We start from the raw sequence: 6,134 nt of genomic DNA, 5'->3' as shown, positions 1-6,134 counted from the left end.
TTTTTTTTTTTTTTTTTTTTTTTTTTTTAGAAGCTATTGCAATTTTTTTGACATCGCAAATGTTAGGAGGAAAAGTGGATGTCAGAGATGTAGTGAACTTCATCCTCCCTGGGCTTTCAGTATGCTTCAGTGGTCTCGCTGGTGATGAGATAGTAGCTGATTTAAAGCACACAGATTTGTTCTTGATGCAGCTTTTCCTACCTGGTACACTAAGTTGTTGGAAAATGTCACCCTATACAAATATCCCTTTATTTTCCACTTTCTGGAGCTCATTATGAGACACAGGGACATTTTAAGGGCAAGTATTAGAGGGTTGTTTTTTGGTCAAGCCTAGGTGGAGTGGGAATAAAGGAGAGGAAATGTAAGAAAGAGAAGGAGAAAGCAAACGAGAAAATGAGATGGAATCCAGTAGCTCAGCGGCTCTTGATTCTGAGTTCATTAGTCACCACCTCCTTTTGGCAAACACATGAAAAACACCTCGATTCTGCTACCCATTAAAAAAAAAAAAAAAAAAAAAGATTTGCTTTCTGTCCAGCCCAGTTCTTTAGAAAGAGCTCTATGTCTCAAATTTCGTGGTAGGAAGGTCGTTTTCACCCTGGGAGCTAAAAAAGATTAGCAGTCAATTACTGTTTTCATGTCAAAATTATAGCTGTAGTGGCATGGTCAGCTGCAGCGTCATGGCTTTCCATAGTAACATGAAAAAAAAAAAATCATTTTCATACCAATTTGCATCAGCACCCTTTGTATTTGCTGCCGAGCATGACCATTTCCTTTGATATACTAATAATTTCCTCCCGGCTGACACTGTAAATATGCCTGTTTGGTGAGGTGTTCTGTTTTTTTTTGTTTTTTTTTTCATGCATATTTATTATAAATTAAGTGCTAAATTTCCTTGCATTAGCTCAGGGATGGATTTAAAGAGCAGAAAAATGCGAGTAAGCTTTTGTTTTATGGGTTACAGTTTTTATAATATACTTTCTGCAGGGAAGAATGAACATGCTTTCCTCATTGACATAACTCTTTGAAAGTTAATATTTTTACTAGTGTTCACAGAGTGCAGTAAATTAATTTAAAATACCTTTTAAGGATATAATAACACAATGAATAAGAGAAGTGAAGAGGAAAAAGTGTAGTGAGAAAATCAAATGAAAATAATCAAAGCTGATCATGCCAGTGAGCCTTCAAACTTTATGTAATGATGAACTTTAAGGACAGAGAAAGAATAATAATAAAAAATCTCATTTACTTCAGCCTAGAGTCCTACTTCCATTTTTATCCTTAATTATCCCTGGTGGCATTCATTATATATTAACTTAGCCATCTTAAAAATTGCCACTTGTCCTAAATCTGTAATCCTGGCTTTCTCCACGGTCGGTGAAGAGGCCTTGACATCTGTGAAAACAGCTTGTCTGGTGCGAGCCGTGTGTCTCGTACAGGTGAGGGTGCTGGTAGGATGGAGGGAGGCAGTCCAAGAACTGGCACGAAATAGATCACTAATTTTGGAAAGCGAACTTTGAGTGAAAGATGCTTGAATAGGATCTGGCTCGTGTTGCAGCTCTTCCACAGACTTTCTGGATGATCTCAGTGCCAAAAGAAAACTTCTCTGTTACAGGGACATCCCAGTCTCGACAGACCAAGGAAGGACTATCTCCTCCACTGTGGAGACGAGGCAGTGAGACACGTACGGATGAGTAATGCCTCTGTGCCAAAGGCACTCACGTGATGTTTCCATTGTCGCACAGCCTTTGTAATGCCAGTATTATTTTTTTTTCTTCCTTTTGTATCTGTCCTTGACTATGTGTGTCTTTGTTGTCCAAAGTCTAGCGTATGATTCATTGAGCACCTTCCAAAGGTGCATGTGGGCAGTTACTGCTCATTGCCTGGCTCAGGAGTCTTCAAGCCCCAGATCAGATTTTTGAAGGCGTACAGGTTTTTCCTAACACAACTTTGTCCAAATGATCACATTTGGCCCTATACCCTGTGAGAAACCAACTTGCAAAGTGTTTGTGATGTGGTTTTGACTTTGACTTGGGGAACAGCTCCCCAAGAGCCTCGTAACTGCACTTGCTCCATAGGGCTGAAGCTTTTTATTCTGGTGCATCCTGAGCTTCCCTTGCTGCCCCTTCTAAGGCCAAGGTATGTAACTCTCAGGTCACACTCTACTCCTGAATCTATATCCCTCCAGGGGATGGAGGGAGAAGCGAGGAGAAAAACAATGAGAATTGCCATCCAGCTCACACGCTGGGCTACTGATCTTGCTATTGCTGACCTGGCTTCTCATCTCTGACTCCCAGCTTTGGAATCTGGAAGCTAATGGTCAATCATTTGTCAGTCCTTCCATCAATCAGTCAACCCAGGCAAGTCGCCTTCAACTCTCCTGCTTCAGTAAAGTCTAAACTATTCCTCTATCTTTCTATCTCTGTCTTCATGTAGAAGACCCTCTGCTAAGGGCCAAATTCAACTTAATTTAAGCATATCACATCGAACCTTACAGGGATGTCTGTAGAAGAATAAGTGGTAGGACAAAGCAGGAAGTGTCAGACAATCCGAAAATCTTCCCACAGAAGTAGTGAATATTGAGACAACCCATGGCCAGCTCAGTCCCACAAACATGCAAGGTGATGTGTGTACTTCCCTCAAGATTATTTTCATGGAGTAAACCAGCTGTGGCAGAAGAAAAGTATTCTCATCGCTGAACAGAATTGCTTTTAAAATCATACAGTAACCATAAAACCAACCACTGGAAGTGTCCCAAGTATCCTAATTTCTCGTAGATTTTGTGAGAACGGCATTACATTGAGTTTGCTTCTGCTGCCTGTACATCTACAGTCCAGTGTCGGCTAAACAGGCAAGCAGCAATTAGTAACAACGAACATTTGGAAGTTCACAAGTCCGATTATAGAAATTACTTGTGGGTGCCAAACATAAAACTGGCTTTAGATTCTTGCAAGGAAAGACTTTAATTAATTAATTAATTTTATCTATTTGTTTGTTTATTTATTTATTTATACAGGTACCCAGTTCATTTAAGGGAATAATTGTTTTTCACACTTTCATAAGTTCTAAGGTGAGAAGAATCTCTAATGATTATCTAGTCTTGACCTTGCATCAAAGAGATTGCAGAATTTCTTGCTTTCTTCCCTGGTGTTTGTTTCAGGGATATATGAAAGTCCCTAATTTAATCCAAAACTGAAAATCTCTTTTTACCCTCATCTGTAGAGATCTTCAGGTCCATCAAGGTACCAAACAGTATCTTAGCAAGTGTGGTTTCTGTATTGGTGCTAATATAATACCTTGGGATACAGAAATCTAATTTATGGTTAGCCTTCCTATGTGATCTGAGGATGCAAATCCTAAATTCTATTATTGGCAGACTCATGCGGGTTAAGGCTGGTGGGATGATTCGATGCCTGTTGCCCCGAGTCTGCCTCAGGCCATTGCGTTTCGCTCCATTTGCTCTCGGGGGGGCTCGTCTCTGGCCCCCAGGATGCTGTTTGGTTCCCAACTGCACAGAGGGATGGAGACGCCTTCACTCCTCCCTGCCCCTGCAGCTAACCGCCCTCACTGTTCAAAGGAGGGGGTGACTTCTCCCTGGTACTTGTCTCATTCCAGTCTTCAGCCTTCCATTCCAGTTCCTCCTTCCTCAGCTGAGTTAGAGGAACATTTAACAATTCAGTACTTCTTTGACTCCCAGTCTGGCTACAAGCAATTTTATTTCTGGCCCATGGAAGGTTTTTTTCAGACCTTTTGTGCACCTTTTAACATTTTCCAACTGTCTTTTAGAAACAGCAGCTCCAGAACTGTTCTCACTATGACTCTGTAATCTCCCCGGTGCTACGGGCAGAAATAAAATTATCTGGTTTTGCTTTCTGCAACCCTACCCATGCACCTAATGTTGCTGCTTGAGCATCAGTAACATATAACAAAGTTATGCTGAGTTGCTATTTTCTGCTATAACCCCATCGCAGTTTCCAGTCACTGCTTTCCATAGGATGGTCCCTATCTCACAGGCATGACATCTTGACATCTGTCACTGCTTAAGTGGTCCCTCCTTATTCAAGCCCGTTGCTCTCTGTAAGTACCTGGTCCTCAGCGTTGTTGCCGTTCTGCCGATATCGGTATAATCTGCAAATTTCATCGTCACTGATGGTAATGAGTCTGTGATGTAGACAGTTCCACGTGCACCCACCGTGGACTTTAGAGGTGTTGGAAGAGGTTCCCGTTTTAGGGACAGCAGACAGGATGGATCAGAAGAAGGTCACAGTCTCAGTCATCAAATCATACAAGCTTGTTGAAATGTTGCCTTTTGCTTATGTATTTAATTTTCTCAGGTGGTTTCTCTCCCCCCTCCACCCTAGAATCACTTACTTGAACCTTTCGCATTTCCCCTGGGCAGAGGTAACTGAAGCTGTTTATAATATTTCAGAAATAGTCTCCTTATCATCTTCCATGACGTCCTCTGCAAATAGCGTAGCAGAATATCAACCCGTGCTACGTAACTGCAATTTCTGCCACGTCTGTTACAAAAATCCAGCTATATTGCTTCCATGCAAAATACCTCTGTTCACCAAATTTGTAAGCTCATAAAAGAATGAAATCACATTTGTCTGACATGACTTATTTTTCGTGAAACACTGTTGATTGGAATTAATTATATCCCTATCTTTTAATCCTTATTGATTTCCATATCAACTTCCTCATTATTTAGCCTGGGACTGAGGGCAGATTAATCAGCCTGTAAGTTACTTGTTTCATCACAACTGCTTTCTTGAATATTAACACCACGTTCAGACTTTTCCAGTCGTCTGGAACTTCTTATGGTTTATCATACTTATTAAGGCTTAATAGCAGCGGGGAAGAGATTTTTCTCAAATAACTTTTTTTTTTTTTTTGAGGATTCCTGACTGAAATTTATCTGGGTTTGCCTAATTTTCCCCTGTGGATTTTGTCTTAAAAAAAGAAAAAAGAAAAAAGAGGCTTATGAATGTCTGGAAGATGTTTCATCAACGCTTTTGGACATGAATACTTCCCAGAGGTGATGCTCAGGACTTCCTCACACCACAAATAAGGTGTCTGAGGTCCCTGGGGGACGTGAGTCCCTATTCCACTGCCTGTACTGGGGGGGCCTGACTTCCCCCTTTCTAATACTGACTGTGGAATTGAGAAAGGTGAGGAGGAGGATCATGGGGAGGTAGCAGCGAGGTGAGGAACAGTGTCAGCTCGTGGACTGTGCACCAGCCAGGCTGTCAGAAAAGCGTGATCCTCTTCCCACGTTGCGACCGAACCGCTCAGGCACTGCTGGCAATTGCTTCCGTCGCTTTCTTTGCCTTTCCCTTTTGTGTAACATGGCTGCACCATCCATAATAAGGGAGATTTTTGTGAGTAGGTGGGGGAATCTCACTCAGATGATTTAATAAATAGTCATTATTGATAATAATACATTATCAGTTGTTAATTTTAGTGCTTTGTCTCCCTGCATTGGTAGGGTTCCGACACTGACAACTTTCTGCCGCATGTAAGTAGGTCATTCCTTTTCTTATTCCTTACTGTGTAATTAGAGAAGGAACATTAAAATAGATATAAAATTAGTAAAGGTCACATTTTACTTTTATTCTTTGGAGTTTGTGCTGTGATGAATTTGCAACTTGTAATGTTTACATGTCACTGAATACAATGGCAGTGACCTACTATTGTAGTTGAAAGTTCATTAGTTCTGGTAGATTAGACAGTATTAATTAACTAAGATTAAACATTCTTTTAAACCATCATAAACTGCCATCTCAGTGTGGCAGCTTATTAAAGAACATTTTCTGGTTGTTTGTTAAACCAGACTGAAGTGACAATGTAATTATATTTGTTCCATCAAACAGAAAGGTCAGTTGACAAGGCTGATGTTTTCTGGTTAATTACAAGTGGATGATTTCATTGATTAAAAATATGAGCTTATTAAACCTGTGCATAGAGCTAAGAGATATATAGGAACCCAGAGGAGGCAGGAAAAGGGCTGGGTGGGAGAAGACTTGAAATGTCATTTCACTCCCACCTGTTCATAGACTCGGCATGAGCAGAAAACGATTCAAGCGCTGATAACTCACCGATCTGTGGGGTCCCTGTTTTGGGGGGGGGGGGGGGGG

The sequence above is a fragment of the Athene cunicularia genome, assembly GCF_003259725.1.
Source record: "Athene cunicularia isolate RWA chromosome 5 unlocalized genomic scaffold, athCun1 chr5_part1, whole genome shotgun sequence".
NCBI classification, from domain to species: domain Eukaryota; kingdom Metazoa; phylum Chordata; class Aves; order Strigiformes; family Strigidae; genus Athene; species Athene cunicularia.
Note: the sequence above shows the minus strand (reverse complement) of the source record.